This window comes from Hippocampus zosterae, chromosome 7, assembly GCF_025434085.1.
Source record: "Hippocampus zosterae strain Florida chromosome 7, ASM2543408v3, whole genome shotgun sequence".
Taxonomy (NCBI): Eukaryota; Metazoa; Chordata; class Actinopteri; order Syngnathiformes; family Syngnathidae; genus Hippocampus; species Hippocampus zosterae.
The window spans coordinates 25,914,299-25,931,698 of record NC_067457.1 but is presented as its reverse complement, the minus strand read 5'-3'; the positions used below and the strand labels follow the sequence as shown (position 1 = coordinate 25,931,698).

The 17,400-nt window shown below is 45.4% G+C and overlaps 1 long non-coding RNA gene across 1 annotated transcript; it reads right to left on the bottom strand.

Moving 5' to 3' along the window:
* Positions 1-13,201: 13,201 nt before the first annotated feature.
* LOC127603731 (uncharacterized) lies at positions 13,202-16,423 on the bottom strand. The gene is made up of 3 exons (XR_007963119.1): positions 16,382-16,423; positions 14,076-14,145; positions 13,202-13,233 (listed from the first exon to the last, which is right to left on the bottom strand). It is a non-coding gene; the product is annotated as an uncharacterized LOC127603731 (long non-coding RNA).
* Between the last annotated feature and the right edge of the window lie 977 nt (positions 16,424-17,400).

The following is a 17,400-nucleotide window of genomic DNA, read 5'->3' as shown; positions in this document are numbered from 1 at the left end:
CCAGGCACACCTTCAGAATGATCTTCTCTCCCGTGGCTGAATGGGGGAGGGCGGAGGGGGCCTAATCAGATCATTTATCAATATATTTGAGAATATCTTAGTCTCATTCTGGAAGCGTTTCAAAGAGGCCACGCAGATCTTTGACGCAGGCTGCCGCGGCGCCCCTGTTTTCAACTTTGGGTGTGGACGTTTTCCAGGTTCCGTGCTCGTGTTTCTTCTTCCGCAGATCCGGGCTAAAAGCAAGTGCGATAACGGGAGGCCCTCTGAGCAAAACGGATTTCAAGCCATTCTCGTATGACCCTCGCTTATCTGGAACGGCCGGAAGCAGTGCGCGTGTCCTTTTCCACGGCGGAGGGTGAGTCAGCACCACGTGCAAACAAGAGGAGGACTACGTGGTGCTGTGAAATGACATCCAGCTCGAGTACATTAATGCACAGTTGATCATCTGAGTTTATGCTAGCGGTGGGAGCCACCCAAACGGCTCCCTCTGCTGCCCAGAAGCGGCCATGACGAATCACTAAAAGGGAGAATTGGTGTCAACCCAAAAAACTCAAGTATTGCTTTCTTATCCCGTCTGTGTCAGGGGTTAAGAAAGCAATACTTTATTTTTTAAAACTTTGTAACACGTCTCTGGCTAAAAGAGCTGCCCAGTACTGTCAGGGGGGCTGGAGGGGGTGCGAGGGACTGTCCATCATAGCTTTTAGCTTACTGGTAGCTAGCATCCTCCTGTCCTGTTGCCCACCTCCTCCAGAGTGTCCAGGGAGCAGCCCAGGACAGAACTGGCCCTCCTGACCAGTCACTCCAGTCTCTTTCTGTCCCGGGCCGAGATGCTGCCTGACCAGCAGACAACTGGCCGAAGCCTCCGCTGAGTTATAGAATGCCTTAAGGAGTGACCCGTGACGCCCAAAAGACCTCAGTTTCTCCCTAATCCCAAAGTTGTGTCCAGTTTTGTAGTTCTTGGAGGGAGGTTACGTCAACTCGTGACCCATTCATTCCTCACGTGTTGCTAATGATGTATCTGCCTTTCCTCAGAAGTTGGGGGATGTGTCATTCACTGCATTTGTCGTGATCTTTGGCGACATTTGTCATTGCCGCGCGATTATCCGACACCGCCAACGCTGTAAGATGAACATTGCTCACGTCAGCACCACGCAACGGTTACTGGCGGTGAGTACAATGCCGCAGCTTCTGGAAACTTTTCAAGATTGATACCAGGCACCGCACAGTCGACTCCCAAAGCTTCACCGTGAAAGCAAACAAGAAATTGCCCGACGGCTTTTTGAATGTGTTGCAAGTCATATGTTGAGGGATGCGAGCGAGTGGCGGCACCGTGCCTCTGAATGGATTGGAGTCCCCCGAGGGCTTCCTGTTGCCAGTAAACATTTCCATCGCCGTCCAGTCGAGTGTCCTTCCATGTGACTGAACGCGTGCTTTTAGAAAGACTATTCTTAGTTGTGGTTGAGAAACGACTGATAATTCCAGAAAATTCCCATTTCAGATTTTAAATGACTTAACGTTAGCCAAAGGCTACCGTTCAGCAGTTCCAGCTGACTTTTTTTTTTCCATCAGCTTGATCTTTTTGGACAAAATGCTGCCTCAAGGTGGGGAGGAATTACGGACCGTTTCAAATGGCAGCCAGACCTCCAGGCTTCGCTTAGAAAGCAAAAACGTCAGGAAAAGTCTATGGATTATTGGGTTAGTCGGAGCCCATTTTCATGTTGACAGGTGAGCGCCAACTCCAATTTAGCAACAACTATTTGCAGTATAATAAACAAAGGCACTCTGAAAATGTCACTAACTGTAACTAAATCAGTCTTATTGTCATTAAATAATTAACTAAGTAACTTACTAAGTAACTAAAGCAAAGTAAGAAAAACAATGTCCAGAAGAACTTTATTTGGGACTCCCAATTTAACATGAGTTTGCGCAAGCTTCTCCAATTGAAAAAAAGATTTGTTTTTTATGTTTTAATTGCGTGCTATGAATTATAGGCCACCTTGATGGTGGAAATTGATTTCACTGAGCGTCATTCATTTCATACAGCATAAAGCTTTTCAGACATTGAAGTGAAATTGGCTCCTTCTGTTGTTTTGACTGGATACGATAAAACTCTGATAAGAACCAAGCAGGAAGCAGGAGGAAGGCACCTTGTGCCAAGCTTAGGGGAGGCCACAAAAACTCGTGTGTCGCCATCAGGGACTTGAAAAATGCATGTTGGCTGGTGGCTGTGTTTCTCTTATGAGGCGTGCCCGAAATGTTTGCTGGCGCTTGCGCTCATTTGAAAAACAAATAATCTTATTGTCATGAATATTTGATATGGAAATGAATATATGTAAAAGACACACATGAATTAGTCCGTTCTTAACCATTTTCTCGTGCTAAATGATTCACCACGTCCTCCAATGCTGCGTGCCATTCCCGGATGGGGGCTTTGCAGCATTTACGCGTTTCAACATCTAAAAGGAATTTGTTAAAATTAAATGTATATTCAATTCAATTGTATATATGATATTGTTAGTCACGGTAAAAATTAATGAGCAGTCTCAACATCAATATAAGTTTTATATTCTTCATCATAGTTTTTATTTCTATTTAAATTGAGGGTTTTTTCGTGAACGCAATGATAGGGTTCCTAAAGGAAAAAAACAAATACAATTGAACAGGGCTTCATAAATATATTGTACTGGATAGAAAAAACCGAGTTGACTGGGAAATGTCCAATACAAGCACTTTCTCTGTCCCACCACCAGATGGCGGTAAAGTACCCTGTGAGTAACCTCTCAATACATCAAGTCACCGGCGGAGGTCAGTAGAAAGCCACCGAGCGGCCTTCCCCTCATCTCCAGGTGATGGATTGTGTCTGGCAGCATCTTGGATGCCACCAGTCTGCCGAGATGCACCTTGCCACTGCGTCGTGGATGTTTGGATTCTACAGCGTGGTAATTAATAATCACACATTTAGAGGAAACCTGGGGCTTGTGGAACTTGCGCGTGCCTTATTCCTAGAACGTCCCGGGGGAACGCATCTGAGGTTCACTCGGCGGCGGGTGCCTTGCTAACGAATGGCAATTAGTGGAGAGCTATGCACTACAAATACTATGTTGAGCGTACTGAAGATTTCCAACAATGTGTACTTCAGGTGTTGTTTTTCTGATGACTCCTTTACTTGACGCCGTACGGTGCTTAATAATGTTTCTTTTTCAGGCTGCCGACACCACTTAAAGAAGCCATGTAAATAGGCAAAGGACCTTGATTGAGATGTTGGGGTTTTAGAAACTGAACAAAACAAAACGGGGACTGCAGCTATTTTGGGCTTTTAACTGAGGGCTAAGTCTTCTAATTTGGTTTCATACAAGGGCTAGGTTTTCAAATGAGTGTTTCAAATGAATTAATGAACTAAGTAAGGAACTATGAACATACAAATGAAAAAAAAAAGCAACCAACCCAAAAAAGATCCAGATCCATGTGTAAAGTTGTTGATGATATGATGGAGACATTTTGAATGTCAGAAGGCCGTGTTGTTGAGTGAGCGCGCGGCGGGGGCCCCGGGCAAACTAAGCTAGCGTCTGGAGTGTGAGCGGATGCTGAATGACAGGCAGACTTGCTGCCAGTCAATCAGCAGGCCTGTCTGACCTCTCTCACGTCTTTCTTCCTCTATCTGCAGTGAGAGGAAAAAAAAACCAAGCGTCAACCTCCAGTGTGGCGTCGCCCCACCTCGCTCCCTCTTTCTCACCGTATCTCCCTGGACTAGTTTGTCCTCCGTGACGAATCCCCTCTGGCTTATCTCCGTGGACATCCCTCCACTTTTCTCCCACCTCCTCGCCATCTTGATGCATCTTTTGCTTATCGGCGATGCTTTCATCTTCCAACTCCAGCTGCCGTTTTTGCTTCATGCAGTGTTGCCCTCTGACCTCCCGTATCTCCCACTCACGCCCAGTTCCCGTCCCCTCTCCTACTGCTCAATAGGTCATTGGTATTTAAATTTTGGGGCTGCGGTCTGGAGCGTCACCCCTGCAAGGGAGGGCGATTTACTCTTTGCTAATATCCACGAGTACGTCGATGGTGTTTCATGCTATGTGTTAGCATTAAGCTAGTGGACTTTTTGGGAGCGATTTGCGCTTGAGCCGAAGCCTCACGTCTCCTGGTCGGATTGCACCAATGAGTAGGGGGGCCTTGTTTGGGCACAAAGCATTGTTCCTCTTTTAACACACTTATCGGCATTCATCTCAATAGCCCCGAAGCAGCTGCCAAAGGCCAATCAGGGCTGACACGCAACGTGTTCGGCGGCTGTCTTAACAAGCATCCGTGCTAATTGCTTCTTTGAGCTTTCTCCTTCTTTGTCAATTCAGGTCCTGATGCGCCAGGAGACCGAGAATGTGTTTAGAATTGCGTTTCCTCCACGTGGAATTTCGATGAAGCGTCTTGGCGTGAGTCAGAGCGCTCGTCGGTGCCCGCGATGCGCCGAGCGTGGTCTCCACGACGGCGCGTACCCGATTAGCTTTGGAAATGACAAATTTGCCGGCGAGTCTCGAGCCCGGCGCCGCGTTTGAATTCCCGCGTTAAACTGCCACTTTCGAGCCTCGCCGCATGTTTATAAAACAAGGGCCTGACGCATTTGTCGGCGCAGAAATAACATTCATTAACTCTGAGCGGAGCTGTAGCTGGTGGAAAAAGCCACTATTAGGCGACAGAAAAGAATAAATTGTCACCCAAATTGCGCCGTCCCCAAAAAAACAACAACGTCGTCGTCGTCGGGGCCCCGTAGCACAGATGGGGAGATAATGTGATCTTTGCAGCAGCTGCACGATGTGGAGGGCCGTTTATTTTGAGCTGAGCTGAACTTTCAATTAGCAGTCAAGATGCTGATATATGTCGTGGCCTGATGGCGATTTGAATTCAAATATCACAACTTGACCCGACTTAGGATCGTTTCAAGATACAAAGTTCTTTGACTTGAGAGCAAATATTGGACACACACAAGTGCCCGATGAAGGAAAATGCCTGGGGGCCATGACGGGGTGTCATTCGAGTCACGGCGAAGGCGCTGGCTCACGCCTGCTTTCCTTTCGGGGCTTCCCTTTCTTCCTCTTGATTGTCAGCGCAAAGCTCGGCGCATTGACTTGTGCCACGGCGAGATGCCGAGAGGATGAGAGCGAAACGGAGAGCCCAGTTTACCGCCACGCCCAAAGTGGGCGGATCAAAGTGGCGCCGACGCTCTCGATTCTGTTTCAACGCGTGCGTTGAAAGACTTTAGCCTGGGAAGTTCAAGCGGGCACATGGGGGCCCTCCACAGCCCAAGGGATTACTTGGCTTCTCCGCACGCTTCCTTTCATCTAAAGTCGTTCCTCCCCGCAATGATGGTTGTTTCAGCATTAGGTGAAACCAGTATTTATTCACCCCCCCTCGCATGACTTTATTGCTTGTTCATTTTTATCCTTCGTATTTGAGCCTCGTGTAGCTCCAGAAGAATTGCAACAGCCCCCGCAGCGGATCTCATTATCTTGCGTAGACAGATGCAACGCGGATAAAATGGCACTAAAGATGCTTTTCATGTTTTTTTTCTTCTAAGGCCCAGATCAGGTGTTTGCATCTAATTACATAGATTCAAATGCCTTTTGAGCATTGCCCCCCCCCCTATCCCCTACCCCCTGCTCTGTTTACCACCTGTTTCTTTTGTGTATCGTATCGTTTTTGCCTTCTTAGCTCTTAGTATTTGTTTTTCCCTAGCCTTACATCAGCACAGATTCTGAGTATGTTTGCCACCTGTGAAGTAGCATTGTTGTCCTTTCTCCTTCCAGCCTTTCCCCACGAGACGGGCAGCCTCTCTCATGTGACGTGTTTCAGAAGTCCGAGTCGTGAAATGCCCCTTTGTCATACCTTGGCAAAGCGAGAAGGCACCGTGCGGGCGTCGCTCTCACATCTGTAATTATGTGCAGACGAGTCGCAAATGAGCAGCCCGGGGGAGCCGAGCGACGAGTCAAACGTTCGGTTCACGCTCAGAAGAATACGGCATTGAAAGCAATCGTCAGGTTTCCTCTGTAACTTTTAGAGACAACAAAGACATTCTTGCCCCAAATGCGACCACGGTGGCGTCATCTTTGACTGCTTCTCAACTCCACTGTGTTTATGCCTACAGAAACAACCGTGGCTGCGTGCAAAATGATGGACATCAAGTCAAATGCGGAGCCAGGGGGCCCCAAGTGAGCAGGCTGGGATGTCACCGGGAGCCCCAAAATGGAACCCCGGGGAACGCCACGTGACAGCGGGGGCGCAGTGGGCCTGGAAAACAACCCAGGCCGACGCCAACCGTCCTGCCCGCCAAGGATCTCAAGCACTTTGGAGTGCGACCGACGTGATGCTCAGATGCAATCAGCTCAACTGCAAACGTGTACGGAATACGCGAGCCGTCCTCGTTCCACTTTGGTCTGCCTCTCTTCCGTGAAGATTGTTCACCACGACGGCGAAAAACAAGAAGACAAACGCGATTTTAAAGGACAGATTGCGTTTGTGTTTTCGTCCGCTTTGCCAGGTGAATGTGACTTATGACAAAACAATCTTGTTTGTGCATCGGGCCACGTTTGCTTCCAGTTTGGAATGCTTTCAGCGCAATCGGATCCCCGCTGTCACCTGGCCGCGACACGCGCACACATTTGTTATCGTTACGTCGCCGACCCAGCTTGCGTGCCCGCTTGCATATTGCACAATATGGCCGGCCGCGTTGCAGTCAACGCGCGACATGCCCGCCCGATCTCATTTATGGGAAGCAATGGCAACTCTTATCGGCGCAAGAGTGAAATAGCAGCGGATTGCTGTCGTTAACATGTCGCTCCCGACCTGATGGAGTGTCGAGACGCGCTAGCTGGAGCGATAAGGCGAAGCCGATTCTTTCTTTGTGGTCGTCCTCCGCAATCTTAGCAGCTTGTGCGTCAAAGGAAAATTTGAATGCCACTTTTTTTTTTTTTTAAATGTCAGGATCCGGCATAAAAATGGGTTTATGCGAGCTAATCAATCTCGTTTGGGACGCTCCGTTGGGGCTAAATTAGACTTCGCCTGTCATGAATAACAAAACCCCCTTTATCGATTGGAGTCCAATGAGCTCAGCAAATAATACAAAAGGAAATAAATCCCACTGACAGACAGATCGAAAGAGATGGGAGAATCTTTTTAATTAAAATGGCACACGAGTCAATTCTAAATCGCTAAATCATATTCTTGAGACACACACACACACACAAAAATGCATAAAAGACACAGAATTAATATTTTTAATAAGGTGCAAATCATTGAGTTTCCGCTAGGGGACACTGTTTTGACCAGAGAAGAAGACAGCAGCAGCCTCAGTCCGTCACTGAGACAGACCCATGACAGCAGACGTTATCAATCGCACTCTCACATGTACACATTTGATAGCACGCTCCTTAGTTTGTATGGTGTACGATTTCATTGAGATTTTATATGCACGTGTAAATGGTTTAAAATTTTCTTTCTTTGTAAATCTCGTTTCATCTTGAAGTGCATTACTATATTTTTCAATGCCAATTACTCGTTAAAGTTTTTACAATCAGTGGGATAAGTTGTAATGCATATATGTGAATGATAAAAGTAAATTGCGCATTTGTTGAAGGAAATGTACGGTGCTTCATGAAATGTTTTGAAAAAGATACGTTCATTAAATGTCAACATTTTCCAAATGGTCTTGTGCTTCTTTATACCAAAACAAAGGAAAGATATTGTTTTGGTTGTTTATAGCAAAGTAAGGTATCATTTTAATGGTCCGGCCCACTTGACATCAACCGAGGCCGTATGTGGCCCACCATGTGATATGAGTTTGACACCAGTGATGTATAGTAAGGCGTTATTAGCCGAAAAAAAAAACGACCATGTATAGTAAGGCGTTTTTAGCTGAAAAAAACCGACCATGTATAGTAAGGCGTTTTTAGACGAAAAAGACGACCATGTATAGTAAGGCGTTTTTTGTCGAAAAAGACGACCATGTATAGTAAGGCGTTTTTAGCTGAAAAAAACGACCATGTATAGTAAGGCGTTTTTAGCTGAAAAAAAACAACCATGTATAGTAAGGCGTTTTTAGACGAAAAAAACGACCATGTATAGTAAGGCGTTTTTAGACGAAAAAAACGACCATGTATAGGAAGGCGTTTTTAGCTGAAAAAAACGACCATGTATAGTAAGGCGTTTTTAGCTGAAAAAAAACGACCATGTATAGTAAGGCGTTTTTAGCTGAAAAAAACGACCATGTATAGTAAGGCGTTTTTAGCTGAAAAAAACGACCATGTATAGTAAGGCGTTTTTTGACGAAAAAGACGACCATGTATAGTAAGGCGTTTTTAGCTGAAAAAAAAACGACCATGTATAGTAAGGCGTTTTTAGACGAAAAAAACGACCATGTATAGTAAGGCGTTTTTAGCTGAAAAAAACCCGACCATGTATAGTAAGGCGTTTTTAGACGAAAAAAACGACCATGTATAGTAAGGCGTTTTTAGCTGAAAAAAAACGACATAGTATAGTAAGGCGTTTTTGAGCCGAAAAAAAGACATAGTATAGTAAGGCGTTTTTGGCACTAAAAAAACGATATAGTATAGTAAGGCGTTTTTGTGGCGAAAAAAACGACCATGTATAGTAAGGCGTTTTTAGACGAAAAAAACAACCATGTATAGTAAGGCGTTTTTTGACGAAAAAGACGACCATGTATAGTAAGGCGTTTTTAGACGAAAAAACGACCATGTATAGTAAGGCGTTTTTAGACGAAAAAAAACGACCATGTATAGTAAGGCGTTTTTAGACGACAAAAACGACCATGTATAGTAAGGCGTTTTTAGACGAAAAAAACCGACCATGTATAGTAAGGCGTTTTTTGACGAAAAAAACGACCATGTATAGTAAGGCGTTTTTAGACGAAAAAAACGACCATGTATAGTAAGGCGTTTTTAGACGAAAAAAACGACCATGTATAGTAAGGCGTTTTTTGACGAAAAAGACGACCATGTATAGTAAGGCATTTTTAGCTGAAAAAAAACGACCATGTATAGTAAGGCGTTTTTAGACGAAAAAGACGACCATGTATAGTAAGGCGTTTTTAGATGAAAAAAACGACCATGTATAGTAAGGCGTTTTTTGACGAAAAAGACGACCTTGTATAGTAAGGCGTTTTTAGACGAAAAAACGACCATGTATAGTAAGGCGTTTTTTGACGAAAAAGACGACCATGTATAGTAAGGCGTTTTTTGACGAAAAAACGACCATGTATAGTAAGGCGTTTTTTGACGAAAAAAACGACCATGTATAGTAAGGCGTTTTTAGCTGGAAAAAAAACGACCATGTATAGTAAGGCGTTTTTAGACGAAAAAAACGACCATGTATAGTAAGGCGTTTTTAGATGAAAAAAAACGACCATGTATAGTAAGGCGTTTTTTGACGAAAAAGACGACCATGTATAGTAAGGCGTTTTTAGACGAAAAAAACGACCATGTATAGTAAGGCGTTTTTAGACGAAAAAGACGACCATGTATAGTAAGGCGTTTTTTGACGAAAAAGACGACCATGTATAGTAAGGCGTTTTTAGACGAAAAAAACGACCATGTATAGTAAGGCGTTTTTAGCTGAAAAAAACGACCATGTATAGTAAGGCGTTTTTAGACGAAAAAAACGACCATGTATAGTAAGGCGTTTTTAGATGAAAAAAAACGACCATGTATAGTAAGGCGTTTTTAGATGAAAAAACGACCATGTATAGTAAGGCCTTTTTTGACGAAAAAGACGACCATGTATAGTAAGGCGTTTTTAGACGAAAAAAACGACCATATATAGTAAGGCGTTTTTAGCTGAAAAAAAAACGACCATGTATAGTAAGGCGTTTTAGACGAAAAAAACGACCATGTATAGTAAGGCGTTTTTAGACGAAAAAGACGACCATGTATAGTAAGGCGTTTTTTGACGAAAAAGACGACCATGTATAGTAAGGCGTTTTTAGACGAAAAAAACGACCATGTATAGTAAGGCGTTTTTAGACGAAAAAAACGACCATGTATAGTAAGGCGTTTTTAGACGAAAAAAACGACCATGTATAGTAAGGCGTTTTTAGATGAAAAAAAAACGACCATGTATAGTAAGGCGTTTTTAGATGAAAAAAACGACCATGTATAGTAAGGCGTTTTTAGACGAAAAAAATGACCATGTATAGTAAGGCGTTTTTAGACGAAAAAGACGACCATGTATAGTAAGGCGTTTTTAGATGAAAAAAACGACCATGTATAGTAAGGCGTTTTTAGACGAAAAAAACGACCATGTATAGTAAGGCGTTTTTAGACGAAAAAAACGACCATGTATAGTAAGGCGTTTTTAGACGAAAAAACGACCATGTATAGTAAGGCGTTTTTTGACGAAAAAGACGACCATGTATAGTAAGGCGTTTTAGACGAAAAAAACGACCATGTATAGTAAGGCGTTTTTTGACGAAAAAGACGACCTTGTATAGTAAGGCGTTTTTAGACGAAAAAACGACCATGTATAGTAAGGCGTTTTTTGACGAAAAAGACGACCATGTATAGTAAGGCGTTTTTTGACGAAAAAACGACCATGTATAGTAAGGCGTTTTTTGACGAAAAAAACGACCATGTATAGTAAGGCGTTTTTAGCTGAAAAAAAACCGACCATGTATAGTAAGGCGTTTTTAGACGAAAAAAACGACCATGTATAGTAAGGCGTTTTTAGATGAAAAAAACGACCATGTATAGTAAGGCGTTTTTTGACGAAAAAGACGACCATGTATAGTAAGGCGTTTTTAGACGAAAAAAACGACCATGTATAGTAAGGCGTTTTTAGACGAAAAAGACGACCATGTATAGTAAGGCGTTTTTAGACGAAAAAAAACGACCATATATAGTAAGGCGTTTTTAGCTGAAAAAAAACGACCATGTATAGTAAGGCGTTTTTAGACGAAAAAAACGACCATGTATAGTAAGGCGTTTTTAGACGAAAAAGACGACCATGTATAGTAAGGCGTTTTTAGATGAAAAAAACGACCATGTATAGTAAGGCGTTTTTAGACGAAAAAAACGACCATGTATAGTAAGGCGTTTTTAGACGAAAAAAACGACCATGTATAGTAAGGCGTTTTTTGACGAAAAAGACGACCATGTATAGTAAGGCGTTTTTAGCTGAAAAAAAACCGACCATGTATAGTAAGGCGTTTTTAGCTGAAAAAAACGACCATGTATAGTAAGGCGTTTTTAGACGAAAAAAACGACCATGTATAGTAAGGCGTTTTTAGACGAAAAAAACGACCATGTATAGTAAGGCGTTTTTGAGCCGAAAAAAAGACATAGTATAGTAAGGCGTTTTTGAGCCGAAAAAAAACGACATAGTATAGTAAGGCGTTTTTGGCCCTAAAAAACCGACATAGTATAGTAAGGCATTTTTGGCCCTAAAAAACGATATAGTATAGTAAGGCGTTTTTGGCCCGAAAAAAACAATAAGGTATAGTAAGGCGTTTTTGAGCCGAAAAAAAACGACATAGTAAGGCGTTTTTGGCCCTAAAAAAACGATATAGTATAGTACGGCGTTTTTGTGTCGAAAAAAAACAACGATTTATTTTAAGAGCGCTTTCACAACAGCTTCAGCTGTAACAAAGCGTTTGACCGAACAGTTCATCATAAGATCAAATAGCAACACATAAGACACAGACAGTCATGCAACGCTCAGCACTTTTCCCGCCGACGCCAAACTCCAAGTGGTGCGCTTCCCTCAGCCCTGCATTTCTTTCATCACGTTGCTTCCTTCCATTTTTTCTTTCGGACCCATGGTCAAAACGGAAAAGTTGAGCGGGGTCACGTCATTTGTCTGCATCTCATCAGCTCGGCCCAAGTTGCTGGAGGTGCTGCTCCTGCGCTCCTGCTGCCTCAGCGACCCTGAGAGGCAGAGAAAAAAGTTGAGTTTGGATCAACATGACTGGCTCCTTCCTCAAGGCAAACGGCGGATCGCAAGCAACATTTAAGCGCACACCGCCACCTGCTGCACAAGAGTGTGTAGCACTCTCAGTCGATTCCTTGCAGTGGCCCTGCAAAGTTTGAGAGTGAGCTCACGATGTGACAGAAATGTTATTTTTTTTCCTTAGCAACAGCTAAGCTAGCTTCCCTTGTTCATGACCTGCTGAGCGTTGGCATGTGTGACAAACGGCAGCATCTCTTGTGGGAGTGAGTGAGAAGAAAAAGTCCTTTCCCCTTGACAAGTTGAGCTTTACGTAAAGTCCTGCGGGTTCATGCAAATAAGCGCTGCGTTTCAAAGACGGGTCATTTGAACATTTTAAAATGATTCTGGCTAATGCGTGGCTAATAGCTTTCTTGCTCTCCGCGTCTTCCGGCCTAACTTGTCCACTTCCACTTGGCTTATAGCTGACGATGGCTGGCTTTTGCTCCTTCTTCCCCGTGGTTTATTGGGGGATGCGGGGGGGGGGGGGGGGGGGGGGCTGGGGGAAAGAAAGTTTTAATTAGGGCCCGGGGGACGGGAGCTCCCCCTTGTTTCATTTTGCAAATTCTCTCCGCTCTTTAAGGAAGAGACGAGATCCCATCGGCGGCCTGCGGGGGAGCCGTTCCCGTGACAAAGATTGACAAAAAGGACGGCGCGGCGCACGTTGCGAATCATCTACAAAAACAGCCGCGCCTTTTCCCCGCCCTCAATGTCCTTTGAATTCCGTGTTCTGCTGTCACTCCAGATTTCATCAGGCACTTTGAAATGTCACGCAAGGCTGGGATGGGGCTAACCGGGAATGAATGTGCTCCGCATGTAAATTGCATTTAAAAGACACGGCCGTGAATAAATCATGGCTGACAAGGATCGGTGGTGGGAAGTGAATTTTTTTCAAAGCGGGACGCCGTTTGCATTCCTCGGCTCACCCCCAGCCCGTCTTTTCTTTGATGGTCCTTTCGTGCCCGGTCCCACCCATCTTGAGTTCCTGTTCAAGGCACCAAAGAGGAGAGAGCGGACAACGGTGAAGCGACCGCCATCCCAAAGCGTGATTGGCCGCCATGCGCCGTACGTACCCTTTCGCTCTGTGCGGCGTTCTTCATCCGAAGTGAAGCCAGGGTAGCCGAGGTGGCCGGTTGAACGAGGCGCCTCGACGGTAGATGACGTGGGCTCGAGGTCAATCCTCTCATCCAACAAAAGCAGCCATTCCCCGTTGACTCTGGACTGAGGCGGTGTGCACCCTGGACTGGTTGCCTGCCAATTGCAATTCAGAATCAGGAAGTGGTGAGGCTTTTTTTTTCTTGTTCTATCTTCAGGGAGACTTAACAGATGGATTTGAGCGGCACTCGGAAGAGGGAGCACATAAGAACTCCGACTCTGGCGTGCATTGTAAAACCGGATGGGACCGGGCGTCTTTGCTCTATCCTTGTCTCACTCGCACCTGTGTAATGACTTCTATGACATTTTACTGTCAAGTGGGCACGACGCGCAGATTAGTCTGCTGAGTTGCGTGAGGGAATGGAAAAGGAAAAGGGATGAGGAAATGCCTCGGCCCTCCAAGGCAGACCGTTCTCATATCGGCAAGCATTTATATATTATTCATCTTGGCTCATCTTCTTTCGTTTTTTTTTTAATCATCGCTGCATTTCGGCTACGTATGCTGTCCTCGAGTGTTCAGAAAGGCGCTTGGTTGATAACATTCTTTATAATAATAAAGATTCTTTAGGCTTGTTATAAATGAACTTTGTTTTCAATGTTCACCAAATAAAGATTGTTTGCAATGAGGCAAACAAAACAAAAACATGCTGACTGGCGTTTTTTTTTTTTTTAATCCCAGCCTTGAGCCTGCTCTCTCGCTTATTCCTTGACAAAATCTTTTCACTCGGCATTTTATATGTCTCACCGCACCTTCGTTTCAACGTGAAAGAGGGGAACGAGGGAGCTTGTTTTGACAACACAGCGCCTTCTCCTAGGAATGATTCCAATTCAACCAAAGCAGCGGTTTAAATTTGAGCCATTGTGAGTCGTTTTACAAATACGCATCATACAGCAAGTGGCAAACACAATCAGAATCACAATCCTCTTTTTTGACTCACTTGTAATAGTTGCGCGTCTGTCTCGTTTCATCTCGCCACACTTTCCGAGGGGTCACTTCTTCTTCCTTGCCTAAACAAATGCAGAAATGAATCATCAAAACATGTTTAGTGAAAGTCAGACGTCATGGTAACCCCCCCCCCCCCCCCTCGATTTCACACACACACGCGTGAGTGAGTATCTGTGTCTCAGGTGCGGTGCAGGAAATGAAAATTGGAAAAAAAAAGAAACCAAAATGAAATGCGAGGAGCACTTGTCATCCCAGATAGCAAATGAACAATATATTCTTGCAAATTGGCTGTGGTATTGTGAGTCGGGGGGTGGGGGGGGGGAAGCTTTGCCCCATATTGGATGTCTTGAGGTAAGCCAGATTTTCTATTTTTTATTTTTATATATACATTTCTGATAGATTGAAATAAGAGTATGCTAAATGCACGAATGTGCCCGTCTGTCCTCTACCCCCCCCCCCCCCCCCCCCCCCGGAGACGGCTCATTTCACGTCAGCTTTTCCTACAGCGGACGAGCCGCTGACCTATTTGCCGCTCTTTGTCCCGTTGCAAGTAACATTAGCGCTCTAGCGTGCTCCTGATTTATGTCGCTGCGCTTTTAAAGAGGACAAAGTTGTTGACAACGTGTTATTTAGCTTCGAGTGTCATGAATGAATACGCCCCCCCCCCCCCCAAAAAAAAGTCAACGCACCAAAGTGAGTTCAAAGGACACCCGACCTCCCCGGACAAACGTCAGCGCTTCAAATGTATCCTCGGCCACGGATGGGCAACTCGGGGGCCATCTCGGGGCTCACTTTGGTTTGCTCCATACCTAACGGGGGGGGGGGCCAGACCGTGAACGTGGCACCCACTGGTCATCGACATCAACAGTAAGTAGCTTCAATTTATGAAAGCACCTCTCCGAAAATGAGAAGGGACTCTTTTCATTTCAGCGACATCCCGCTTGACCAATTTCCATCGGAAAAGGACATTTCAAGCACAATTCCCCTTCGGTCCAATCTCTTTGCTCGGCTCTTCGGGGGCTATCTCGAGACACGGTCACTCCGGTGGCCCGAGCCGCCGCTTTGTATCGATCTTGACGCGACGGCGAACCGGAGTGACCGATTGCCGCGACGAGCGGGGGGAGGGAGCGGAATTCCATCCGGATGTCGGTTTGTCGACAAGGAAAAAGAAACGGGAGGGGATTTGGAAGGCCGCACTGAGCCTCCGTGCTCGATTGGGCCAGAAAAGTCTTGTTGAGATGCGAGGGAAACAATCTCACTCGTGATTAAATAGGAAATATTGACCCTGCTCATCTATCACGCCCATTTGTCAAGATTTTTTACGGCGCTGTCCAATATTGAATAATGTGGTCAGGAGTTTGCGCCCTCTAGTCTGGGGATAGAAATATTACAAGTTTGTTTTTTTTTCTTCTTCTCTACTCAAACATGATTGATGCACTAAAATCAATCTGTACCCTCTCCGCCAAAATTTTCATGCTATCCAAAGACCAAAGAGGTTGCTGCATTGCGTTCTTTGCTCACCATCTAAGATACGAGTTGTGCTTTAAATGACACCGAGGAAGGGCAGGCGCAGGCGCAGGCGCAGGCTGAGGAGAAGCTGCACGGCTAGACCGCGCGCGCGTACATGACGGCGGCCAATTACGGGGGCAGCCTGCGGGGAAGGACACGGAAAAGATGGCGGGAGACGAAGCGTAAGGACCCCCGTGGCCATCGGCAAGCGACGGTGTGATCATTGCCTCCTCAGCAGCCCCAAAGAGGCGCGGCGGGGGAGGAGAGGGGGGCGTTGTTTTTTTTTAATGGGCCGCCTTGTCGCCCTCTCTGCCGCACTTTGATGGTGCCCTCTCACGCCGTGCCCCACCGCCCCCCGCTCGGGGTGCCCGTGTCTTCCAAAGCGTTTTATCCTCACAAGCGTCCTTCTGGCGGCCCGACTCCGCCTTTTGTTTTTTTTTTGCTCTTTCTCTCGGCGTCACACTGCTCGACAATGTTTGTCCTCACGCCTCTTCACTCTGGTCATGCTGTTTGATAGACTTTTGAAGATCTCGCCGCGCGGCTCTTTTGTCTCGACGACTCCCTCTTTGCTTTGCTTTTCTATCATTCGTCAGTCTTATAATGAACTCCCTAAAGCTCTGCGTGGTCAAAACATGGACCGGAACAAAACACGCGCCTCCCTCCTTTGCATGAATTCTTGATCTTTTACGAGACGACTGCGACTTTTTTACATTTCGTCTGCTCCGTGGGTGTTGAGATGGAACATGCGTTTGGAATTTGGAGATTGAAGACGACAAAGATGCGCCTCACCTCTCTGCTGTCTGTCACGGCGTCTTATAATTGGGCGTCGCCGGCAGGGACGCTCAGCGGCTATGATGTGAGGTGTCGCGCTTCGCCGTCACGAAGGGGGGAGAGGGGGGGATTGGGTGAGGATGAAAAGAAGACAAAAGTGAAAGCAAGACAACTGAAGTGCGCCCACACAATCCGCTTTGACGAGGACATTTTTGATGGACGCTGTCAGAAGTATTGGTTTAAATTTAGTTTCGGCATCTTTTGTAATAAGTAGGATGGCCGTCGTGCTGAGGAGTATTTCAAATAAGGTCGCCAAAGAATCTCAAATGCAACACGGGCCACCGGATAGGATAAGGATCTTCATTATTGTCAATGTTGTAGACGTATTGCTCGACACATTCAAGTCTCAATGAAATACTGATCCCTCATCAAACAAAATTCAAATTGCTTTGTCAACTAAAGAATATCGGTTGACATCAAATGAACCCGCCGCACTCTTTTTAGCGGTTACGTCACGTTGGTCCTGATTTGGGGCGAGGCCCGTTTCTCAAGGATCAACAAATGACATCCCAAAATTGGCCAGCGGCAACATCACGGAGTGCACTCGTCGACCGGGAATCTCTGGAGTCCGTATAAAACGGAAAGATGAGATCACACCGGGCAGCAATCAAAACGCGACACCCCAAAAAAAGGCGGACGACAAGGATGACGGCTGTAAAACTCGACGGCAACACGCAAAATTAAACGTTTAAAAAAAGTGACATGGGCTAGCATCATCGTCTGGCGTTAGCATTGAACTAAATCCCACATGAGGTTCGTGTCATCATCGATGGTGTGTTTTGTTTGTTCTCGCACGCTAAAGTCAATTTTCAAAGCGTACTCAGAGAAAATAAGTAGCTGTCCTTGGGGAGACACTCAAGACTTTCCAAATAGAGCCAGAGGGAGGAGAGAGAGAGAGAGAAGCAATCTGTTGACATTTCAATGTGCAAATGAGCTCGTCCTCAAAGGGGGGAGGGCGGGGGGGGATGATTTAAAAA